Source organism: Oncorhynchus gorbuscha, linkage group LG14, assembly GCF_021184085.1.
Source record: "Oncorhynchus gorbuscha isolate QuinsamMale2020 ecotype Even-year linkage group LG14, OgorEven_v1.0, whole genome shotgun sequence".
Taxonomy (NCBI): domain Eukaryota; kingdom Metazoa; phylum Chordata; class Actinopteri; order Salmoniformes; family Salmonidae; genus Oncorhynchus; species Oncorhynchus gorbuscha.
This window is the reverse complement of record NC_060186.1, coordinates 30,830,124-30,855,481: the sequence shown is the minus strand read 5'-3', so window position 1 is coordinate 30,855,481 and position 25,358 is coordinate 30,830,124. Positions and strand designations below refer to the sequence as shown.

The 25,358-nt window shown below is 42.9% G+C and overlaps 18 non-coding genes across 18 annotated transcripts; all 18 read left to right on the top strand.

The window, feature by feature from the left end:
• Window positions 1-5,494: 5,494 nt before the first annotated feature.
• Window positions 5,495-5,576, top strand: trnas-gcu. The gene has a single exon. It is a non-coding gene; the product is annotated as a tRNA-Ser (tRNA).
• Window positions 5,577-6,801: 1,225 nt separating this feature from the next.
• On the top strand, window positions 6,802-6,883 carry trnas-gcu. The gene has a single exon. It is a non-coding gene; the product is annotated as a tRNA-Ser (tRNA).
• Window positions 6,884-7,451: 568 nt separating this feature from the next.
• On the top strand, window positions 7,452-7,534 carry trnas-gcu. The gene has a single exon. It is a non-coding gene; the product is annotated as a tRNA-Ser (tRNA).
• A 568-nt stretch (window positions 7,535-8,102) lies between these two features.
• trnas-gcu lies at window positions 8,103-8,184 on the top strand. The gene has a single exon. It is a non-coding gene; the product is annotated as a tRNA-Ser (tRNA).
• A 2,198-nt stretch (window positions 8,185-10,382) lies between these two features.
• Window positions 10,383-10,464, top strand: trnas-gcu. The gene has a single exon. It is a non-coding gene; the product is annotated as a tRNA-Ser (tRNA).
• A 586-nt stretch (window positions 10,465-11,050) lies between these two features.
• trnas-gcu lies at window positions 11,051-11,132 on the top strand. The gene has a single exon. It is a non-coding gene; the product is annotated as a tRNA-Ser (tRNA).
• A 479-nt stretch (window positions 11,133-11,611) lies between these two features.
• On the top strand, window positions 11,612-11,693 carry trnas-gcu. Its single transcript has one exon. It is a non-coding gene; the product is annotated as a tRNA-Ser (tRNA).
• Window positions 11,694-12,175: 482 nt separating this feature from the next.
• Window positions 12,176-12,257, top strand: trnas-gcu. Its single transcript has one exon. It is a non-coding gene; the product is annotated as a tRNA-Ser (tRNA).
• Window positions 12,258-12,825: 568 nt separating this feature from the next.
• trnas-gcu lies at window positions 12,826-12,907 on the top strand. Its single transcript has one exon. It is a non-coding gene; the product is annotated as a tRNA-Ser (tRNA).
• A 1,306-nt stretch (window positions 12,908-14,213) lies between these two features.
• Window positions 14,214-14,295, top strand: trnas-gcu. Its single transcript has one exon. It is a non-coding gene; the product is annotated as a tRNA-Ser (tRNA).
• Window positions 14,296-15,038: 743 nt separating this feature from the next.
• On the top strand, window positions 15,039-15,120 carry trnas-gcu. The gene has a single exon. It is a non-coding gene; the product is annotated as a tRNA-Ser (tRNA).
• Window positions 15,121-15,805: 685 nt separating this feature from the next.
• trnas-gcu lies at window positions 15,806-15,887 on the top strand. Its single transcript has one exon. It is a non-coding gene; the product is annotated as a tRNA-Ser (tRNA).
• A 715-nt stretch (window positions 15,888-16,602) lies between these two features.
• Window positions 16,603-16,684, top strand: trnas-gcu. Its single transcript has one exon. It is a non-coding gene; the product is annotated as a tRNA-Ser (tRNA).
• A 566-nt stretch (window positions 16,685-17,250) lies between these two features.
• Window positions 17,251-17,332, top strand: trnas-gcu. The gene has a single exon. It is a non-coding gene; the product is annotated as a tRNA-Ser (tRNA).
• Window positions 17,333-18,073: 741 nt separating this feature from the next.
• trnas-gcu lies at window positions 18,074-18,155 on the top strand. Its single transcript has one exon. It is a non-coding gene; the product is annotated as a tRNA-Ser (tRNA).
• Window positions 18,156-18,634: 479 nt separating this feature from the next.
• trnas-gcu lies at window positions 18,635-18,716 on the top strand. The gene has a single exon. It is a non-coding gene; the product is annotated as a tRNA-Ser (tRNA).
• A 568-nt stretch (window positions 18,717-19,284) lies between these two features.
• Window positions 19,285-19,366, top strand: trnas-gcu. The gene has a single exon. It is a non-coding gene; the product is annotated as a tRNA-Ser (tRNA).
• Window positions 19,367-23,570: 4,204 nt separating this feature from the next.
• Window positions 23,571-23,652, top strand: trnas-gcu. Its single transcript has one exon. It is a non-coding gene; the product is annotated as a tRNA-Ser (tRNA).
• Window positions 23,653-25,358: the final 1,706 nt, after the last annotated feature.

Sequence of the window (25,358 nt, the reverse complement as noted above, 5' to 3'; positions counted from 1 at the left end):
GGCCTTGCCAGTGCTCTACCAAACTTTCATTGATTTCAATCAAGGGTTTACATACAGCAACTACAGATTTTGAAAGTCATTTGCCACTGAGAAAATTTAGGATGAGGTGGCGATGGTTAAGGCGATGGACTGCTAATCCATTGCTCTGCATGCATGGGTTTCCCATCCTCATTTAACAATTACATTCCTGGGCTTTATTTTGGCACTGGAAGATTTTGACTTTCACAAACACTTGGAAAATTGCTGACTGCCACAGCGAGAGCACAATTCTTGGTATCTGAGTGGTTAAGGCGATAGACTGCTAATCCATTGTGCTCTGCATGCATGGGTTCGAATCCCATCCTCATCGTGTAACAATTACATTCCTGGGCTTTATTTTGGCACTGGAAGATTTTGACTTTCACAAACACTTGGAAAATTGCTGACTGCCACAGCGAGAGCACAATTCTTGGTATCTGAGTGGTTAAGGAGATAGACTGCTAATCCATTGTGCTCTGCATGCATGGGTTCGAATCCCATCCTCATCGTGTAACATTTAAATTTCTGTGCTTTATTTTGGCACTGGAAGATTTTGACTTTCACAAACACTGGTAAAATTGCTGACTGCCACAGCGAGAGCACAGGACTTGGTATCTGAGTGGTGAAGGCGATGAACTGCATGTGTGGATTATAACACCAACCTCTTCGCAAAACATTTGTTATTTCCTCTCTTACATGGCCCCACATGAATATAGAATCCCTGTGCAATCCTAGAGTGACTAATAAGATTCAGGTATTGAAGAATAGCTTCACCAAGGGCAACCTCAATGGTGGGATTTGAACCGACACCTCAACACACTTAATCAAGCACTTGAGACCACTCGGCCTGACAACACGTTTGTTTAATGTCTCAATGGGATCGACACATGGCCTTGCCAGTGCTCTACCAAACTTTCATTGATTTCAATCAAGGGTTTACATACAGCAACTACAGATTTTGAAAGTCATTTGCCACTGAGAAAATTTAGGATGAGGTGGCCGAGTGGTTAAGGCGATGGACTGCTAATCCATTGTGCGCTGCATGCATGGGTTTGAATCCCATCCTCATCGTGTAACAATTACATTCCTGGGCTTTATTTTGGCACTGGAAGATTTTGACTTTCACAAACACTTGGAAAATTGCTGACTGCCACAGCGAGAGCACAATTCTTGGTATCTGAGTGGTTAAGGCGATAGACTGCCAATCCATTGTGCTCTGCATGCATGGGTTCGAATCCCATCCTCATCGCGTAACAATTAAATTTCTGTGCTTTATTTTGGCACTGGAAGATTTTGACTTTCACGAAAACTGGTAAAACTGCTGACTGCCACAGCGAGAGCACAGGACTTGGTATCTGAGTGGTTAAGGCGATGGACTGCTAATCCATTGTGCTCTGCATGCATGGGTTAGAATCTCATTGTATAACAATTAAAATTCTGTGCTTTATTTTGGCACTGGAAGATTTTGACTTTCACAAACACTGGGAAAATTGCTGAGTGCCACAGCGAGAGCACAGTTCTTGGTATCTGAGTGGTTAAGGCGATGGACTGCTAATCCATTTTGCGCTGCATGCATGGGTTCGAATCCCATCCTCGTCGTGTAACAATTACATTTCTGTGCTTTATTTTGGCACTGGAAGATTTAGACTTTCACAAACACTGGGAAAATTGCTGACTGCCACAGCAAGAGCACAGTTCTTTGTATCTGAGTGGTTAACGCGATAGACTGCCAATCCATTGTGCTCTGCATGCATGGGTTCGAATCCCATCCTCATCGTGTAACAATTAAATTTCTGTGCTTTATTTTGGCACTGGAAGATTTTGACTTTCACAAAAACTGGTAAAATTGCTGACTGCCACAGCGAGAGCACAGGACTTGGTATCTGAGTGGTTAAGGCGATGGACTGCTAATCCATTGTGCTCTGCATGCATGGGTTAGAATCTCATTGTATAACAATTAAAATTCTGTGCTTTATTTTGGCACTGGAAGATTTTGACTTTCACAAACACTGGGAAAATTGCTGAGTGCCACAGCAAGAGCACAGTTCTTGGTATCTGAGTGGTTAAGGCGATAGACTGCTAATCCATTGTGCTCTGCATGCATGGTTTCGAATCCCATCCTCATCGTGTAACAATTAAATTTCTGTGCTTTATTTTGGCACTGGAAGATTTTGACTTTCACAAACACTGGGGAAATTGCTGACTGCCACAGTGAGTGCACAGGACTTGGTATCTGGGTGGTTAAGGCGGTGGACTGCTAATCCATTGTGCTCTGCATGCATGGGTTTGAATCCCATCCTCATCGTGTAACAATTACATTTCTGTGCTTTATTTTGGCACTGGAAGATTTTGACTTTCACAAACACTGGGAAAATTGCTGACTGCCACAGTGAGTCCACAGGACTTGGTATCTGAGTGGTTAAGGCGGTGGACTGCTAATCCCTTGTGCTCTGCATGCATGGGTTCGAATCCCATCCGCATCGTGTAACAATTAAATTTCTGTGCTTTATTTTGGCACTGGAAGATTTTGACTTTCACAAAAACTGGTAAAATTGCTGACTGCCACAGCGAGAGCACAGGACTTGGTATCTGAGTGGTTAAGGCGATGGACTGCTAATCCATTGTGCTCTGCATGCATGGGTTAGAATCTCATTGTATAACAATTAAAATTCTGTGCTTTATTTTGGCACTGGAAGATTTTGACTTTCACAAACACTGGGAAAATTGCTGAGTGCCACAGCAAGAGCACATTTCTTGGTATCTGAGTGGTTAAGGCGATAGACTGCTAATCCATTGTGCTCTGCATGCATGGTTTAATCCCATCCTCATTGTAACAATTAAATTTCTGTGCTTTATTTTGGCACTGGAAGATTTTGACTTTCACAAACACTGGGAAAATTGCTGCCACTTTCACAAACACTGGGAAAATTGCTGACTGCCACAGTGAGTGCACAGGACTTGGTATCTGGGTGGTTAAGGCGGTGGACTGCTAATCCATTGTGCTCTGCATGCATGGGTTTGAATCCCATCCTCATCGTGTAACAATTACATTTCTGTGCTTTATTTTGGCACTGGAAGATTTTGACTTTCACAAACACTGGGAAAATTGCTGACTGCCACAGTGAGTCCACAGGACTTGGTATCTGAGTGGTTAAGGCGATGGACTGCTAATCCCTTGTGCTCTGCATGCATGGGTTAGAATCTCATTGTATAACAATTAAAATTCTGTGCTTTATTTTGGCACTGGAAGATTTTGACTTTCACAAACACTGGTAAAATTCCTGACTGCCACAGCGAGAGCACAGGACTTGGTATCTGAGTGGTTAAGGCGATGGACTGCTAATCCATTGTGCGCTGCATGCATGGGTTCGAATCCCATCCTCATTGTGTAACAATTACATTTCTGTGCTTTATTTTGGCACTGGAAGATTTTGACTTTCACAAACACTGGGAAAATTGCTGACTGCCACAGCGAGAGCACAGTTCTATGTATCTGAGTGGTTAAGGCGATAGACTGCCAATCCATTGTGCTCTGCATGCATGGGTTCGAATCCCATCCTCATCGTGTAACAATTAAATTTCTGTGCTTTATTTTGGCACTGGAAGATTTTGACTTTCACAAAAACTGGTAAAATTGCTGACTGCCACAGCGAGAGCACAGGACTTGGTATCTGAGTGGTTAAGGCGATGGACTGCTAATCCATTGTGCTCTGCATGCATGGGTTAGAATCTCATTGTATAACAATTAAAATTCTGTGCTTTATTTTGGCACTGGAAGATTTTGACTTTCACAAACACTGGGAAAATTGCTGAGTGCCACAGCAAGAGCACAGTTCTTGGTATCTGAGTGGTTAAGGCGATAGACTGCTAATCCATTGTGCTCTGCATGCATGGTTTCGAATCCCATCCTCATCGTGTAACAATTAAATTTCTGTGCTTTATTTTGGCACTGGAAGATTTTGACTTTCACAAACACTGGGAAAATTGCTGACTGCCACAGTGAGTGCACAGGACTTGGTATCTGGGTGGTTAAGGCGGTGGACTGCTAATCCATTGTGCTCTGCATGCATGGGTTTGAATCCCATCCTCATCGTGTAACAATTACATTTCTGTGCTTTATTTTGGCACTGGAAGATTTTGACTTTCACAAACACTGGGAAAATTGCTGACTGCCACAGTGAGTCCACAGGACTTGGTATCTGAGTGGTTAAGGCGATGGACTGCTAATCCATTGTGCTCTGCATGCATGGGTTAGAATATCATTGTATAACAATTAAAATTCTGTGCTTTATTTTGGCACTGGAAGATTTTGACTTTCACAAACACTGGTAAAATTCCTGACTGCCACAGCGAGAGCACAGGACTTGGTATCTGAGTGGTGAAGGCGATGAACTGCATGTGTGGATTATAACACCAACCTCTTCACAAAACATTTGTTATTTCCTCTTTTACATGGCCCCACATGAATATTGAATCCCTGCGCAATCCTAGAGTGACTAATAAGATCCAGGTATTGATGAATAGCTTCACCAAGGGCAACCTCAATGGTGGGATTTGAAACGACACCTCAACACACTTAATCAAGCACTTGAGACCACTCTGCCTAACATTACGTTTGTTAAATATCTCAATGGGATCGACACATGGCCTTGCCATTGCTCTGCCGAACTTTCATTGATTTCAATCTAGGGTTTACATACAGCAACTAACGTTTTTTAAAGTCATTTGCCACTACCAAAATGCAGGATGAGGTGGCTGAGCTGTTAAGGCGATGGACTGCTAATCCATTGTGCTCTGCATGCATGGGTTCGAATCCAATCCTCATCGTGTAACAATTACATTTCTGTGCTTTATTTTGGCACTGGAAGATTTTGACTTTCACAAACACTGGGAAAATTGCTGACTGCCACAGCGAGAGCACAGGACTTGGTATCTGAGTGGTGAAGGCGATGGGCTGCTAATCCATTGTGCTCTGCATTCATGTGTTAGAATCTCATTGTATAACAATTAAAATTCTGTGCTTTATTTTGGCACATAAGATTTTTAATTTCACAAACACTGGGAAAATTGCTGACTGCCACAGCGAGAGCACAGGACTTGTTTTCTGAGTGGTGAAGGCGATGAACTGCATGTGTGGATTATAACACCAACCTCTTCACAAAACATTTATTATTTCCTCTCTCACATGGCCCCACATGAATATAGAATCCCTGCGCAATCCTAGAGTGACTAATAAGATTCAGGTATTGAAGAATAGCTTCACCAAGGGCAACCTCAATGGTGGGATTTGAACCAACACCTCAACACACTTAATCAAGCACTTGAGACCACTCGGCCTGACAACACGTTTGTTAAATGTCTCGATGGGATCGACACATGGCCTTGCCAGTGCTCTACCAAACTTCATTGATTTCAATCTAGGGTTTACATACAGCAACTACAGTTTTTTTTATTAATTTGCCAATTCAACATAAAGGATGAGGTGGCCGAGTGGTGAAGGCGATGGACTGCTAATCCATTGTGCTCTGCATGCATGGGTTCGAATCCCATCCTCATCGTGTAACAATTACATTTCTGTGCTTTATTTTGGCACTGGAAGATTTTGACTTTCACAAACACTGGGAAAATTGCTGACTGCCACAGCGAGAGCACAGGACTTGGTATCTGAGTGGTGAAGGCGATGAACTGCATGTGTGGATTATAACACCAACCTCTTCACAAAACTTTTGTTATTTCCTCTCTTACATGGCCCCACATGAATATTGAATCCCTGCGCAATCCTAGAGTGACTAATAAGATTCAGGTATTGAAGAATAGCTTCACCAAGGGCAACCTCAATGGTGGGATTTGAACCGACACCTCAACACACTTAATCAAGCACTTGAGACCACTCGGCCTGACAACACGTTTGTTAAATGTCTCGATGGGATCGACACATGGCCTTGCCAGTGCTCTACCAAACTTCATTGATTTCAATCTAGGGTTTACAACACGTTTGTTAAATGTCTCGATGGGATCGACACATGGCCTTGCCAGTGCTCTACCAAACTTCATTGATTTCAATCTAGGGTTTACAACACGTTTGTTAAATGTCTCGATGGGATCGACACATGGCCTTGCCATTGCTCTGCCTAACTTTCATTGATTTCAATCAAGGGTTTACATACAGCAACTACAGTTTTTTAAAGTCATTTGCCACTACCAAAATGCAGGATGAGGTGGCCGAGTGGTGAAGGTGATGGACTGCTAATCCATTGTGCACTGCATGCATGGGTTCGAATCCCATTCTCATCGTGTAACAATTACATTTCTGTGCTTTATTTTGGCACTGGAAGATTTTGACATTCACAAACACTGGTAAAATTGCTGACTGCCACAGCGAGAGCACAGGACTTGTTTTCTGAGTGGTGAAGGCGATGAACTGCATGTGTGGATTATAACACCAACCTCTTCACAAAACATTTATTATTTCCTCTCTCACATGGCCCCACATGAATATAGAATCCCTGCGCAATCCTAGAGTGACTAATAAGATTCAGGTATTGAAGAATAGCTTCACCAAGGGCAACCTCAATGGTGGGATTTGAACCAACACCTCAACACACTTAATCAAGCACTTGAGACCACTCTAGGGTTTACGGCCTGACAACACGTTTGTTAAATGTCTCGATGGGATCGACACATGGTCTTGCCAGTGCTCTGCCGAACTTTCATTGATTTCAATCTAGGGTTTACATACAGCAACTACAGTTTTTTTTATTCATTTGCCAACTCAACATAAAGGATGAGGTGGCCGAGTGGTGAAGGCGATGGACTGCTAATCCATTGTGCTCTGCATGCATGGGTTCGAATCCCATCCTCATTGTGTAACAATTACATTTCTGTGCTTTATTTTGGCACTGGAAGATTTTGACTTTCACAAACACTGGTAAAATTGCTGACTGCCACAGCGAGAGCACAGGACTTGGTATCTGAGTGGTGAAGGCGATGAACTGCATGTGTGGATTATAACACCAACCTCTTCACAAAACATTTGTTATTTCCTCTCTTACATGGCCCCACATGAATATAGAATCCCTGCGCAATCCTAGAGTGACTAATAGGATTCAGGTATTGAAGAATAGCTTCACCAAGGGCAACCTCAATGGTGGGATTTGAACCGACACCTCAACACACTTAATCAAGCACTTGAGACCACTCGGCCTGACAACACGTTTGTTAAATGTCTCGATGGGATCGACACATGGCCTTGCCAGTGCTCTACCAAACTTTCATTGATTTCAATCTAGGGTTTACAACACGTTTGTTAAATGTCTCGATGGGATCGACACATGGCCTTGCCATTGCTCTGCCTAACTTTCATTGATTTCAATCAAGGGTTTACATACAGCAACTACAGATTTTGAAAGTCATTTGCCACTACCAAAATTCAGGATGAGGTGGCCGAGTGGGTTAAGGCGATGGACTGCTAATCCATTGTGCTCTGCATGCATGGGTTCGAATCCCATCCTCATCGTGTAACAATTACATTTCTGTGCTTTATTTTGGCACTGGAAGATTTTGACATTCACAAACACTGGGAAAATTGCTGACTGCCACAGCGAGAGCACAGGACTTGGTATCCGAGTGGTAAAGGCGATGAACTGCATGTGTGGATTATAACACCAACCTCTTCACAAAACATTTGTTATTTCCTCTCTTACATGGCCCCACATGAATATAGAATCCCTGCGCAATCCTAGAGTGACTAATAAGATTCAGGTATTGAAGAATAGCTTCACCAAGGGTAACCTCAATGGTGGGATTTGAACCGACACCTCAACACACTTAATCAAGCACTTGAGACCACTCGGCCTGACAACACGTTAGTTAAATGTCTCGATGGGATCGACACATGGCCTTGCCAGTGCTCTACCAAACTTCATTGATTTCAATCTAGGGTTTACAACACGTTTGTTAAATGTCTCGATGGGATCGACACATGGCCTTGCCATTGCTCTGCCTAACTTTCATTGATTTCAATCAAGGGTTTACATACAGCAACTACAGTTTTTTGAAAGTCATTTGCCACTACCAAAATTCAGGATGAGGTGGCAGAGTGGTTAAGGCGATGGACTGCTAATCCATTGTGCTCTGCATGCATGGGTTCGAATCCCATCCTCATCGTGTAACAATTACATTTCTGTGCTTTATTTTGGCACTGGAAGATTTTGACATTCACAAACACTGGTAAAATTGCTGACTGCCACAGCGAGAGCACAGGACTTGGTATCTGAGTGGTGAAGGCGATGAACTGCATGTGTGGATTATAACACCAACCTCTTCACAAAACATTTGTTATTTCCTCTCTTACATGGCCCCACATGAATATAGAATCCCTGCGCAATCCTAGAGTGACTAATAAGATTCAGGTATTGAAGAATAGCTTCACCAAGGGCAACCTCAATGGTGGGATTTGAACCAACACCTCAACACACTTAATCAAGCACTTGAGACCACTCGGCCTGACAACACGTTTGTTAAATGTCTCGATGGGATCGACACATGGTCTTGCCAGTGCTCTGCCGAACTTTCATTGATTTCAATCTAGGGTTTACATACAGCAACTACAGTTTTTTTTATTCATTTGCCAATTCAACATAAAGGATGAGGTGGCCGATGGATGGACTGCTAATCCATTGTGCTCTGCATGCATGGGTTAGAATCCCATCCTCATCGTGTAACAATTACATTTCTGTGCTTTATTTTGGCACTGGAAGATTTTGACTTTCACAAACACTGGGAAAATTGCTGACTGCCACAGCGAGAGCACAGGACTTGGTATCTGAGTGGTGAAGGCGATGAACTGCATGTGTGGATTATAACACCAACCTCTTCACAAAACTTTGTTATTTCCTCTCTTACATGGCCCCACATGAATATTGAATCCCTGCGCAATCCTAGAGTGACTAATAGATTCAGGTATTGAGAATAGCTTCACCAAGGGCAACCTCAATGGTGGGATTTGAACCGAACACCTCAACACACTTAATCAAGCACTTGAGACCACTCGGCCTGACAACACGTTTGTTAAATGTCTCGATGGGATCGACACATGGCCTTGCCATTGCTCTGCCTAACTTTCATTGATTTCAATCAAGGGTTTACATACAGCAACTTCAGTTTTTTGAAAGTCATTTGCCACTACCAAAATTCAGGATGAGGTGGCCGAGTGGTTAAGGCGATGGACTGCTAATCCATTGTGCTCTGCATGCATGGGTTCGAATCCCAACTTTCACAACCACTGGGAAAATTGCTGACTGCCACAGTGAGAGCACAGGACTTGGTATCCGAGTGGTAAAGGCGATGAACTCCATGTGTGGATTATAACACCAACCTCTACACAAAACATTTGTTTTTTCCTCTCTCACATGGCCCCACATGAATATAGAATCCCTGCGCAATCCTAGAGTGACTAATAAGATTCAGGTATTGAAGAATAGCTTCACCAAGGGCAACCTCAATGGTGGGATTTGAACCAACACTTCAACACACTTAATCAAGCACTTGAGACCACTTGACAACACGTTTTAAATGTCTATCGAATGGCACTGGGAAGATTTGTTAAATGTCTCGATGGGATCGACACATGGCCTGCCATGCTCTGCAAATTGATTTCAATCTGGGTTTACATAAAACTTGTTTTTTGCCACATTTGCCAGCAAAAATTCAGGATGAGGTATCTGAGTGGTTAAGGCGATGGACTGCTAATCCATTGTGCTCTGCATGCATGGGTTAGAATCCCATCCTCATGTATAACAATTACAATTTCTGTGCTTTATTTTGGCACTGGAAGATTTTGACTTTCACAAACACTGGTAAAATTGCTGACTGCCACAGCGAGAGCACAGGACTTGGTATCTGAGTGGTGAAGGCGATGAACTGCATGTGTGGATTATAACACCAACCTCTTCACAAAACATTTTGTTATTTCCTCTCTTACATGGCCCCACATGAATATAGAATCCCTGCGCAATCCTAGAGTGACTAATAAGATTCAGGTATTGAAGAATAGCTTCACCAAGGGTAACCTCAATGGTGGGATTTGAACCGACACCTCAACACACTTAATCAAGCACTTGAGACCACTCGGCCTGACAACACGTTTGTTAAATGTCTCGATGGGATCGACACATGGCCTTGCCAGTGCTCTACCAAACTTTCATTGATTTCAATCTAGGGTTTACAACACGTTTGTTAAATGTCTCGATGGGATCGACACATGGCCTTGCCATTGCTCTGCCTAACTTTCATTGATTTCAATCAAGGGTTTTACATACAGCAACTACAGTTTTTGAAAGTCATTTGCCACTACCAAAATTCAGGATGAGGTGGCCGAGTGGTTAAGGCGATGGACTGCTAATCCATTGTGCTCTGCATGCATGGGTTCGAATCCCATCCTCATCGTGTAACAATTACATTTCTGTGCTTTATTACATTTCTGTGCTTTATTTTGGCACTGGAAGATTTTGACTTTCACAAACACTGGTAAAATTGCTGACTGCCACAGCGAGAGCACAGGACTTGGTATCTGAGTGGTGAAGGCGATGAACTGCATGTGTGGATTATAACACCAACCTCTTCACAAAACATTTGTTATTTCCTCTCTTACATGGCCCCACATGAATATTGAATCCCTGCGCAATCCTAGAGTGACTAATAGGATTCAGGTATTGAAGAATAGCTTCACCAAGGGCAACCTCAATGGTGGGATTTGAACCGACACCTCAACACACTTAATCAAGCACTTGAGACCACTCGGCCTGACAACACGTTTGTTAAATGTCTCGATGGGATCGACACATGGCCTTGCCAGTGCTCTACCAAACTTCATTGATTTCAATCTAGGGTTTACAACACGTTTGTTAAATGTCTCGATGGGATCGACACATGGCCTTGCCATTGCTCTGCCTAACTTTCATTGATTTCAATCAAGGGTTTACATACAGCAACTTCAGTTTTTTGAAAGTCATTTGCCACTACCAAAATTCAGGATGAGGTGGCCGAGTGGTTAAGGCGATGGACTGCTAATCCATTGTGCTCTGCATGCATGGGTTCGAATCCCATCCTCATTGTATAACAATTACATTTCTGTGCTTTATTTTGGCACTGGAAGATTTTGACTTTCACAACCACTGGGAAAATTGCTGACTGCCACAGTGAGAGCACAGGACTTGGTATCTGAGTGGTTAAGGCGATGAACTCCATGTGTGGATTATAACACCAACCTCTACACAAAACATTTGTTTTTTCCTCTCTCACATGGCCCCACATGAATATAGAATCCCTGCGCAATCCTAGAGTGACTAATAAGATTCAGGTATTGAAGAATAGCTTCACCAAGGGCAACCTCAATGGTGGGATTTGAACCAACACTTCAACACACTTAATCAAGCACTTGAGACCACTCGGCCTGACAACACGTTTGTTAAATGTCTCGATGGGATCGACACATGGTCTTGCCAGTGCTCTGCCGAACTTTCATTGATTTCAATCTAGGGTTTACATACAGCAACTACAGTTTTTTTTATTCATTTGCCAATTCAACATAAAGGATGAGGTGGCTGAGTGGTGAAGGCGATGGACTGCTAATCCATTGTGCTCTGCATGCATGGGTTCGAATCCCATCCTCATCGTGTAACAATTACATTTCTGTGCTTTATTTTGGCACTGGAAGATTTTGACTTTCACAAACACTGGGAAAATTGCTGACTGCCACAGCGAGAGCACAGGACTTGGTATCTGAGTGGTGAAGGCGATGAACTGCATGTGTGGATTATAACACCAACCTCTTCACAAAACTTTTGTTATTTCCTCTCTTACATGGCCCCACATGAATATTGAATCCCTGCGCAATCCTAGAGTGACTAATAGGATTCAGGTATTGAGAATAGCTTCACCAAAGGCAACCTCAATGGTGGGATTTGAACCCGAACACCTCAACACACTTAATCAAGCACTTGAGACCACTCGGCCTGACAACACGTTTGTTAAATGTCTCGATGGGATCGACACATGGCCTTGCCATTGCTCTGCCTAACTTTCATTGATTTCAATCAAGGGTTTACATACAGCAACTACAGTTTTTTGAAAGTCATTTGCCACTACCAAAATTCAGGATGAGGTGGCCGAGTGGTTAAGGCGATGGACTGCTAATCCATTGTGCTCTGCATGCATGGGTTCGAATCCCATCCTCATCGTGTAACAATTACATTTCTGTGCTTTATTTTGGCACTGGAAGATTTTGACTTTCACAAACACTGGTAAAATTGCTGACTGCCACAGCGAGAGCACAGGACTTGGTATCTGAGTGGTGAAGGCGATGAACTGCATGTGTGGATTATAACACCAACCTCTTCACAAAACATTTGTTATTTCCTCTCTTACATGGCCCCACATGAATATAGAATCCCTGCGCAATCCTAGAGTGACTAATAAGATTCAGGTATTGAAGAATAGCTTCACCAAGGGTAACCTCAATGGTGGGATTTGAACCGACACCTCAACACACTTAATCAAGCACTTGAGACCACTCGGCCTGACAACACGTTTGTTAAATGTCTCGATGGGATCGACACATGGCCTTGCCAGTGCTCTACCAAACTTTCATTGATTTCAATCTAGGGTTTACAACACGTTTGTTAAATGTCTCGATGGGATCGACACATGGCCTTGCCATTGCTCTGCCTAACTTTCATTGATTTCAATCAAGGGTTTACATACAGCAACTACAGATTTTGAAAGTCATTTGCCACTACCAAAATTCAGGATGAGGTGGCAGAGTGGTTAAGGCGATGGACTGCTAATCCATTGTGCTCTGCATGCATGGGTTCGAATCCCATCCTCATCGTGTAACAATTACATTTCTGTGCTTTATTTTGGCACTGGAAGATTTTGACTTTCACAAACACTGGTAAAATTGCTGACTGCCACAGCGAGAGCACAGGACTTGGTATCTGAGTGGTGAAGGCGATGAACTGCATGTGTGGATTATAACACCAACCTCTTCACAAAACATTTGTTATTTCCTCTCTTACATGGCCCCACATGAATATAGAATCCCTGCGCAATCCTAGAGTGACTAATAAGATTCAGGTATTGAAGAATAGCTTCACCAAGGGTAACCTCAATGGTGGGATTTGAACCGACACCTCAACACACTTAATCAAGCACTTGAGACCACTCGGCCTGACAACACGTTTGTTAAATGTCTCGATGGGATCGACACATGGCCTTGCCAGTGCTCTACCAAACTTTCATTGATTTCAATCTAGGGTTTACAACACGTTTGTTAAATGTCTCGATGGGATCGACACATGGCCTTGCCATTGCTCTGCCTAACTTTCATTGATTTCAATCAAGGGTTTTACATACAGCAACTACAGATTTTGAAAGTCATTTGCCACTACCAAAATTCAGGATGAGGTGGCCGAGTGGTTAAGGCGATGGACTGCTAATCCATTGTGCTCTGCATGCATGGGTTCGAATCCATCCTCATCGTGTAACATTTTGGCACTGGAAGATTTTGACATTCACAAACACTGGGAAAATTGCTGACTGCCACAGCGAGAGCACAGGACTCCTCATCGTGTAACAATTACATTTCTGTGCTTTATTTTGGCACTGGAAGATTTTGACTTTCACAAACACTGGTAAAATTGCTGACTGCCACAGCGAGAGCACAGGACTTGGTATCTGAGTGGTGAAGGCGATGAACTGCATGTGTGGATTATAACACCAACCTCTTCACAAAACTTTTGTTATTTCCTCTCTTACATGGCCCCACATGAATATTGAATCCCTGCGCAATCCTAGAGTGACTAATAGGATTCAGGTATTGATGAATAGCTTCACCAAGGGCAACCTCAATGGTGGGATTTGAAACGACACCTCAACACACTTAATCAAGCACTTGAGACCACTCGGCCTGACAACACGTTTGTTAAATGTCTCGATGGGATCGACACATGGCCTTGCCAGTGCTCTACCAAACTTCATTGATTTCAATCTAGGGTTTACAACACGTTTGTTAAATGTCTCGATGGGATCGACACATGGCCTTGCCATTGCTCTGCCTACTTTCATTGATTTCAATCAAGGGTTTACATACAGCAACTACAGTTTTTTGAAAGTCATTTGCCACTACCAAAATTCAGGATGAGGTGGCCGAGTGGTTAAGGCGATGGACTGCTAATCCATTGTGCTCTGCATGCATGGGTTCGAATCCCATCCTCATCTCTGTAACAATTACAATTTCTGTGCTTTATTTTGGCACTGGAAGATTTTGACTTTCACAAACACTGGTAAAATTGCTGACTGCCACAGCGAGAGCACAGGACTTGGTATCTGAGTGGTTAAGGCGATGGACTGCTAATCCATTGTGCTCTGCATGCATGGGTTAGAATCTCATTGTATAACAATTACAATTCTGTGCTTTATTTTGGCACTGGAAGATTTTGACTTTCACAAACACTGGTAAAATTGCTGACTGCCACAGCGAGAGCACAGGACTTGGTATCTGAGTGGTGAAGGCGATGAACTGCATGTGTGGATTATAACACCAACCTCTTCACAAAACTTTTGTTATTTCCTCTCTTACATGGCCCCACATGAATATAGAATCCCTGCGCAATCCTAGAGTGACTAATAAGATTCAGGTATTGAAGAATAGCTTCACCAAGGGTAACCTCAATGGTGGGATTTGAACCGACACCTCAACACACTTAATCAAGCACTTGAGACCACTCGGCCTGACAACACGTTTGTTAAATGTCTCGATGGGATCGACACATGGCCTTGCCAGTGCTCTACCAAACTTTCATTGATTTCAATCTAGGGTTTACAACACGTTTGTTAAATGTCTCGATGGGATCGACACATGGCCTTGCCATTGCTCTGCCTAACTTTCATTGATTTCAATCAAGGGTTTTACATACAGCAACTACAGATTTTGAAAGTCATTTGCCACTACCAAAATTCAGGATGAGGTGGCCGAGTGGTTAAGGCGATGGACTGCTAATCCATTGTGCTCTGCATGCATGGGTTCGAATCCCATCCTCATCGTGTAACAATTACATTTCTGTGCTTTATTTTGGCACTGGAAGATTTTGACTTTCACAAACACTGGTAAAATTGCTGACTGCCACAGCGAGAGCACAGGACTTGGTATCTGAGTGGTGAAGGCGATGAACTGCATGTGTGGATTATAACACCAACCTCTTCACAAAACATTTTGTTATTTCCTCTCTTACATGGCCCCACATGAATATTGAATCCCTGCGCAATCCTAGAGTGACTAATAGGATTCAGGTATTGAGAATAGCTTCACCAAAGGCAACCTCAATGGTGGGATTTGAACCGACACCTCAACACACTTAATCAAGCACTTGAGACCACTCAACACGTTTGTTAAATGTCTCGATGGGATCGACACTCTACCAAACTTCATTGATTCAGGTATTGAGAATAGCTTCACCAAAGGCAACCTCAATGGTGGGATTTGAACCAACACACTTAATCAAGACAACACGTTTGTTAAATGTCTCGATGGGATCGACACATGGCCTTGCCAGTGCTCTACCAAACTTCATTGATTTCAATCTAGGGTTTACAACACGTTTGTTAAATGTCTCGATGGGATCGACACATGGCCTTGCCATTGCTCTGCCTAACTTTCATTGATTTCAATCAAGGGTTTACATACAGCAACTACAGATTTTGAAAGTCATTTGCCACTACCAAAATTCAGGATGAGGTGGCAGAGTGGTTAAGGCGATGGACTGCTAATCCATTGTGCTCTGCATGCATGGGTTCGAATCCCATCCTCATCATGTAACAATTCCATTTCTGTGCTTTATTTTGGCACTGGAAGATTTTGATTTTCACAAACACTGGTAAAATTGCTGACTGCCACAGCGAGAGCACAGGACTTGGTATCTGAGTGGTTAAGGCGATGGACTGCTAATCCATTGTGCTCTGCATGCATTTAGAATCTCATTGTATAACAATTACAATTCTGTGCTTTGGCACTGGAAGATTTTGAATTTCACAAACACTGGTAAAATTGCTGACTGCCACAGCGAGAGCACAGGACTTGGTATCTGAGTGGTGAAGGCGATGAACTGCATGTGTGGATTATAACACCAACCTCTTCACAAAACATTTGTTATTTCCTCTCTTACATGGCCCCACATGAATATAGAATCCCTGAATCCTAGAGTGACTAATAAGATTCAGGTATTGAAGAATAGCTTCACCAAGGGTAACCTCAATGGTGGGATTTGAACCGACACCTCAACACACTTAATCAAGCACTTGAGACCACTCGGCCTGACAACACGTTTGTTAAATGTCTCGATGGGATCGACACATGGCCTTGCCAGTGCTCTACCAAACTTTCATTGATTTCAATCTGGGTTTACAACACGTTTGTTAAATGTCTCGATGGGATCACATGGGCTTGCCTAACTTTCATTGATTTCAATCAAGGGTTTACATACAGCAACTACAGTTTTTTGAAAGTCATTTGCCACTACCAAAATTCAGGATGAGGTGGCCGAGTGGTTAAGGCGATGGACTGCTAATCCATTGTGCTCTGCATGCATGGGTTCGAATCCCATCCTCATCGTGTAACAATTACATTTCTGTGCTTTATTTTGGCACTGGAAGATTTTGACTTTCACAAACACTGGTAAAATTGCTGACTGCCACAGCGAGAGCACAGGACTTGGTATCTGAGTGGTGAAGGCGATGAACTGCATGTGTGGATTATAACACCAACCTCTTCACAAAACATTTGTTATTTCCTCTCTTACATGGCCCCACATGAATATAGAATCCCTGCGCAATCCTAGAGTGACTAATAGGATTCAGGTATTGAGAATTAGCTTCACCAAGGGCAACCTCAATGGTGGGATTTGAACCGACACCTCAACACACTTAATCAAGCACTTGAGACCACTCGGCCTGACAACACGTTTGTTAAATGTCTCGATGGGATCGACACATGGCCTTGCCAGTGCTCTACCAAACTTCATTGATTTCAATCTAGGGTTTACAACACGTTTGTTAAATGTCTCGATGGGATCGACACATGGCCTTGCCATTGCTCTGCCTAACTTTCATTGATTTCAATCAAGGGTTTACATACAGCAACTACAGATTTTGAAAGTCATTTGCCACTACAAAATTCAGGATGAGGTGGCCGAGTGGTTAAGGCGATGGACTGCTAATCCATTGTGCTCTGCATGCATGGGTTCGAATCCCATCCTCATCGTGTAACAATTTTAATTTCTGTGCTTTATTTTGGCACTGGAAGATTTTGACTTTCACAAACACTGGTAAAATTGCTGACTGCCACAGCGAGAGCACAGGACTTGGTATCTGAGTGGTTAAGGCGATGGACTGCTAATCCATTGTGCTCTGCATGCATGGGTTAGAATCTCATTGTATAACAATTACAATTCTGTGCTTTATTTTGGCACTGGAAGATTTTGACTTTCACAAACACTGGTAAAATTGCTGACTGCCACAGCGAGAGCACAGGACTTGGTATCTGAGTGGTGAAGGCGATGAACTGCATGTGTGGATTATAACACCAACCTCTTCACAAAACATTTGTTATTTCCTCTCTTACATGGCCCCACATGAATATAGAATCCCTGCGCAATCCTAGAGTGACTAATAAGATTCAGGTATTGAAGAATAGCTTCACCAAGGGTAACCTCAATGGTGGGATTTGAACCGACACCTCAACACACTTAATCAAGCACTTGAGACCACTCGGCCTGACAACACGTTTGTTAAATGTCTCGATGGGATCGACACATGGCCTTGCCAGTGCTCTACCAAACTTCATTGATTTCAATCTAGGGTTTACAACACGTTTGTTAAATGTCTCGATGGGATCGACACATGGCCTTGCCATTGCTCTGCCTAACTTTCATTGATTTCAATCAAGGGTTTTACATACAGCAACTACAGATTTTGAAAGTCATTTGCCACTACCAAAATTCAGGATGAGGTGGCCGAGTGGTTAAGGCGATGGACTGCTAATCCATTGTGCTCTGCATGCATGGGTTCGAATCCCATCCTCATCGTGTAACAATTACATTTCTGTGCTTTATTTTGGCACTGGAAGATTTTGACTTTCACAAACACTGGTAAAATTGCTGACTGCCACAGCGAGAGCACAGGACTTGGTATCTGAGTGGTGAAGGCGATGAACTGCATGTGTGGATTATAACACCAACCTCTTCACAAAACTTTTGTTATTTCCTCTCTTACATGGCCCCACATGAATATTGAATCCCTGCGCAATCCTAGAGTGACTAATAGGATTCAGGTATTGAAGAATAGCTTCACCAAGGGCAACCTCAATGGTGGGATTTGAACCGACACCTCAACACACTTAATCAAGCACTTGAGACCACTCGGCCTGACAACACGTTTGTTAAATGTCTCGATGGGATCGACACATGGCCTTGCCATTGCTCTGCCTAACTTTCATTGATTTCAATCAAGGGTTTACATACAGCAACTACAGTTTTTTAAATTCATTTGCCACTACAAAATACAGGATGAGGTGGCCGAGTGGTTAAGGCGATGGACTGCTAATCCATTGTGCTCTGCATGCATGGGTTCGAATCCCATCCTCATCGTGTAACAATTACATTTCTGTGCTTTATTTTGGCACTGGAAGATTTTGACTTTCACAAACACTGGGAAAATTGCTGACTGCCACAGCGAGAGCACAGGACTTGGTATCCGAGTGGTAAAGGCGATGAACTGCATGTGTGGATTATAACACCAACCTCTTCACAAAACATTTGTTATTTCCTCTCTTACATGGCCCCACATGAATATAGAATCCCTGCGCAATCCTAGAGTGACTAATAAGATTCAGGTATTGAAGAATAGCTTCACCAAGGGTAACCTCAATGGTGGGATTTGAACCGACACCTCAACACACTTAATCAAGCACTTGAGACCACTCGGCCTGACAACACGTTTGTTAAATGTCTCGATGGGATCGACACATGGCCTTGCCAGTGCTCTACCAAACTTCATTGATTTCAATCTAGGGTTTACAACACGTTTGTTAAATGTCTCGATGGGATCGACACATGGCCTTGCCATTGCTCTGCCTAACTTTCATTGATTTCAATCAAGGGTTTACATACAGCAACTACAGTTTTTTGAAAGTCATTTGCCACTACCAAAATTCAGGATGAGGTGGCCGAGTGGTTAAGGCGATGGACTGCTAATCCATTGTGCTCTGCATGCATGGGTTCGAATCCCATCCTCATCTGTGCTTTACAAAGATTACATTTCTGTGCTTTATTTTGGCACTGGAAGATTTTGACTTTCACAAACACTGGTAAAATTGCTGACTGCCACAGCGAGAGCACAGGACTTGGTATCTGAGTGGTGAAGGCGATGAACTGCATGTGTGGATTATAACACCAACCTCTTCACAAAACATTTGTTATTTCCTCTCTTACATGGCCCACATGAATATAGAATCCCTGCGCAATCCTAGAGTGACTAATAAGATTCAGGTATTGAAGAATAGCTTCACCAAGGGCAACCTCAATGGTGGGATTTGAACCGACACCTCAACACACTTAATCAAGCACTTGAGACCACTCGGCCTGACAACACGTTTGTTAAATGTCTCGATGGGATCGACACATGGCCTTGCCATTGCTCTGCCAAACTTTCATTGATTTCAATCTAGGGTTTACATACAGCAACTACAGTTTTTTGAAAGTCATTTGCCACTATGTTCAGGATGGGTGGCGAGTGGTTAAGGCGATGGACTGCTAATCCATTGTGCTCTGCATGCATGGGTTCGAATCCCATCCTCATTGTGTAACAATTAAATTTCTGTGCTTTATTTTGGCACTGGAAGATTTTGACTTTCACAAACACTGGTAAAATTGCTGACTGCCACAGCGAGAGCACAGGACTTGGTATCTGAGTGGTTAAGGCGATGGACTGCTAATCCATTGTGCTCTGCATGCATGGGTTAGAATCTCATTGTATAACAATTACAATTCTGTGCTTTATTTTGGCACTGGAAGATTTTGACTTTCACAAACACTGGTAAAATTGCTGACTGCCACAGGGAGAGCACAGGACTTGGTATCTGAGTGGTGAAGGCGATGAACTGCATGTGTGGATTATAACACCAACCTCTTCACAAAACATTTGTTATTTCCTCTCTTACATGGCCCCACATGAATATAGAATCCCTGCGCAATCCTAGAGTGACTAATAGGATTCAGGTATTGAGAATAGCTTCACCAAGGGCAACCTCAATGGTGGGATTTGAACCGACACCTCAACACACTTAATCAAGCACTTGAGACCACTCGGCCTGACAACACGTTTGTTAAATGTCTCGATGGGATCGACACATGGCCTTGCCATTGCTCTGCCAAACTTTCATTGATTTCAATCTAGGGTTTACATACAGCAACTACAGATTTTGAAAGTTTTGCCATTACCAAAATTCAGGATGAGATGGCCGAGTGGTTAAGGCGATGGACTGCTAATCCATTGTGCTCTGCATGCATGGGTTCGAATCCCATCCTCATTGATTTCAATCAAATTTCTGTTTTATTTTGGCACTGGAAGATTTTGACTTTCAAAACACTGGTTTGCTGACTGCCAAAATTCAGGACTGAGGTATCTGAGTGGTTAAGGCGATGGACTGCTAATCCATTGTGCTCTGCATGCATGGGTTAGATCCCATCCTCATCGTGTAACAATTACATTTCTGTGCTTTATTTTGGCACTGGAAGATTTTGACTTTCACAAACACTGGTAAAATTGCTGACTGCCACAGCGAGAGCACAGGACTTGGTATCTGAGTGGTTAAGGCGATGGACTGCTAATCCATTGTGCTCTGCATGCATGGGTTAGAATCCCATCCTCATCGTATAACAATTAAATTCTGTGCTTTATTTTGGCACTGGAAGATTTTGACTTTCACAAACACTGGTAAAATTGCTGACTGCCACAGCGAGAGCACAGGACTTGGTATCTGAGTGGTGAAGGCGATGAACTGCATGTGTGGATTATAACACCAACCTCTTCACAAAACATTTGTTATTTCCTCTCTTACATGGCCCCACATGAATATAGAATCCCTGACAACACGTTTGTTAAATGTCTCGATGGGATCGACACATGGCCTTGCCATTGCTCTGCCTAACTTTCATTGATTTCAATCAAGGGTTTACATACATCAACTACAGTTTTTTAAATTTTGCCACTACCAAAATGCAGGATGAGGTAATCAAGCACTTGGACTGAATCCATTGTGCTCTGCATGCATGGGTTTGAATCCCATCCTCATCGTATAACAAGTACAATTCTGTGCTTTATTTTGGCACTGGAAGATTTTGACTTTCACAAACACTTGTAAAATTGCTGACTGCCACAGCGAGAGCACAGGACTTGGTTAGTGGTAAAGGCGATGAACTAAATGTGTGGATTATAACACCAACCTCTTCACAAAACATTTGTTATTTCCTTTTACATGGCCCCACATGAATATAGAATCCCTGCGCAATCCTTGAGTGACTAATTGAAGAATTTTCACCAAGGGCAACCTCAATGGTGGGATTTGAACCGACACCTCAACACACTTAATCAAGCACTTGAGACCACTTCTGACAACACGTTTGTTAAATGTCTTTGTTAAATGTCTTTGGGATGGGATCGACACATGGCCTTGCCATTGCTCTGCCTAACTTTCATTGATTTCAATCTGGGTTTACATACAGCAACTACAGTTTTTTTAAGTCATTTGCCACTTGAAAAATACTGGATGAGGTGGCCGAGTGGTAAAGGCGATGGACTGCTAATCTATCGTGCTCTGCATTCATGTGTTCGAATCCCATCCTCATCGTGTAACAACTAAAATATTGTGCCTTATTTTTGCACTGGAAGATTTTGACTTTCACAAACACTGGTAAAATTGCTGACTGCCACAGCGAGAGCACAGGACTTGGTATCTGAGTGGTGAAGGCGATGAACTGCATGTGTGGATTATAACACCAACCTCTTCACAAAACATTTGTTATTTCCTCTCTTACATGGCCCCACATGAATATAGACTCACTGCGCAATCCTAGAGTGACTAATAGATTCAGGTATTGAAGAATAGCTTCACCAAGGGCAACCTCAATGGTGGGATTTGAACCGACACCTCAACACACTTAATCAAGCACTTGAGACCACTCGGCCTGACAACACGTTTGTTAAATGTCTCGATGGGATCGACACATGGCCTTGCCAGTGCTCTGCCAAACTTTCATTGATTTCAATCTAAGGGTTTACATACACAACTACAGTTTTTAAATTCATTTGCCATTCAAAATCGACAGGGTGAGGTGGCCGAGTGGTGGATTAAGGCGATGGACTGCTAATCCATTGTGCTCTGCATTCATGCAACTTTCATTGAATCCAATCCTCATCGTTTAACAATTACATTTCTGTGCTTTATTTTTGGAAGTTTTGACTTTGCCACTGGGAAAATTGCTGACAGGATGCACAGGTGGCTGAGTGGTTAAGGCGATGGACTGCTAATCCATTGTGCTCTGCATGCATGGGTTTGAATCCCATCCTCATCGTGTGCTTTAACTGGAAGATTTTGACTTTCACAAACACTGGTAAAATTGCTGACTGCCACAGCGAGAGCACAGGACTTGGTATCTTGGACTGCTAATCCATTGTGCTCTGGCATGGGTTAGATTCATCGTGTAACAATTACATTTCTGTGCTTTATTTTGGCACTGGAAGATTTTGACATTCACAAACACTGGGAAAATTGCTGACTGCCACAGCGAGAGCACAGGACTTGGTATCCGAGTGGTTAAGGCGATAGACTGCTAATCCATTGTGCTCTGCATGCATGGGTTAGAATCCTCATCTTGTAACAATTACAATTCTGTGCTTTATTTTGGCACTGGAAGATTTTGACTTTCACAAACACTGGTAAAATTGCTGACTGCCACAGCGAGAGCACAGGACTTGGTATCTGAGTGGTGAAGGCGATGAACTGCATGTGTGGATTATAACACCAACCTCTTCACAAAACTTTTGTTATTTCCTCTCTTACATTGCCCCACATGAATATAGAATCCCTGCGCAATCCTAGAGTGACTAATAAAGATTCAGGTATTGATGAATAGCTTCACCAAGGGCAACCTCAATGGTGGGATTTGAACCGACACCTCAACACACTTAATCAAGCACTTGAGACCACTCGGCCTGACAACACGTTTGTTAAATGTCTCGATGGGATCGACACATGGCCTTGCCAGTGCTCTACCAAACTTTCATTGATTTCAATCTAGGGTTTACAACACGTTTGTTAAATGTCTCGATGGGATCGACACATGGCCTTGCCATTGCTCTGCCTAACTTTCATTGATTTCAATCAAGGGTTTACATACAGCAACTACAGATTTTGAAAGTCATTTGCCACTACCAAAATTCAGGATGAGGTGGCCGAGTGGTTAAGGCGATGGACTGCTAATCCATTGTGCTCTGCATGCATGGGTTCGAATCCCATCCTCATCGTGTAACAATTACATTTCTGTGCTTTATTTTGGCACTGGAAGATTTTGACATTCACAAACACTGGGAAAATTGCTGACTGCCACAGCGAGAGCACAGGACTTGGTATCTGAGTGGTGAAGGCGATGAACTGCATGTGTGGATTATAACACCAACCTCTTCACAAAACATTTGTTATTTCCTCTCTTACATGGCCCCACATGAATATAGAATCCCTGCGCAATCCTAGAGTGACTAATAAGATTCAGGTATTGAAGAATAGCTTCACCAAGGGCAACCTCAATGGTGGGATTTGAACCGACACCTCAACACACTTAATCAAGCACTTGAGACCACTCGGCCTGACAACACGTTTGTTAAATGTCTCGATGGGATCGACACATGGCCTTGCCAGTGCTCTACCAAACTTCATTGATTTCAATCTAGGGTTTACAACACGTTTGTTAAATGTCTCGATGGGATCGACACATGGCCTTGCCATTGCTCTGCCTAACTTTCATTGATTTCAATCAAGGGTTTTACATACAGCAACTACAGTTTTTGAAAGTCATTTGCCACTACAAAAATTCAGGATGGAGTGGGAGAGTGGTTAAGGCGATGGACTGCTAATCCATTGTGCTCTGCATGCATGGGTTCAAGTCCCATCCTCATTGTGTAACAATTACATTTCTGTGCTTTACTTTGGCACTGGAAGATTTTGACTTTCACAAAAACTGGTAAAACTGCTGACTGCCACAGCGAGAGCACAGGACTTGGTATCTGAGTGGTTAAGGCGATGGACTGCTAATCCATTGTGTGCTGCATGCATGGGTTAGAATCTCATTGTATAACAATTACAATTCTGTGCTTTATTTTGGCACTGGAAGATTTTGACTTTCACAAACACTGGTAAAATTGCTGACTGCCACAGCGAGAGCACAGGACTTGGTATCTGAGTGGTGAAGGCGATGAACTGCATGTGTGGATTATAACACCAACCTCTTCACAAAACATTTGTTATTTCCTCTCTTACATGGCCCCACATGAATATAGAATCCCTGCGCAATCCTAGAGTGACTAATAAGATTCAGGTATTGAAGAATAGCTTCACCAAGGGCAACCTCAATGGTGGGATTTGAACCGACACCTCAACACACTTAATCAAGCACTTGAGACCACTCGGCCTGACAACACGTTTGTTAAATGTCTCGATGGGATCGACACATGGCCTTGCCAGTGCTCTACCAAACTTTCATTGATTTCAATCTAGGGTTTACATACAGGGAACTACAGTTTTTTTTAAATTAAAGTCATTTGCCACTACAAAATTACGATGGGATCAGGATGAGGTGGCCGAGTGGTTAAGGCGATGGACTGCTAATCCATTGTGCTCTGCATGCATGGGTTCAATCCCATCCTCATCGTGTAACAATTACATTTCTGTGCTTTATTTTGGCACTGGAAGATTTTGACTTTCACAAACACTGGTAAAATTGCTGACTGCCACAGCGAGAGCACAGGACTTGGTATCTGAGTGGTTAAGGCGATGGACTGCTAATCCATTGTGCTCTGCATGCATGGGTTAGAATCTCATTGTATAACAATTACAATTCTGTGCTTTATTTTGGCACTGGAAGATTTTGACTTTCACAAACACTGGTAAAATTGCTGACTGCCACAGCGAGAGCACAGGACTTGGTATCTGAGTGGTGAAGGCGATGAACTGCATG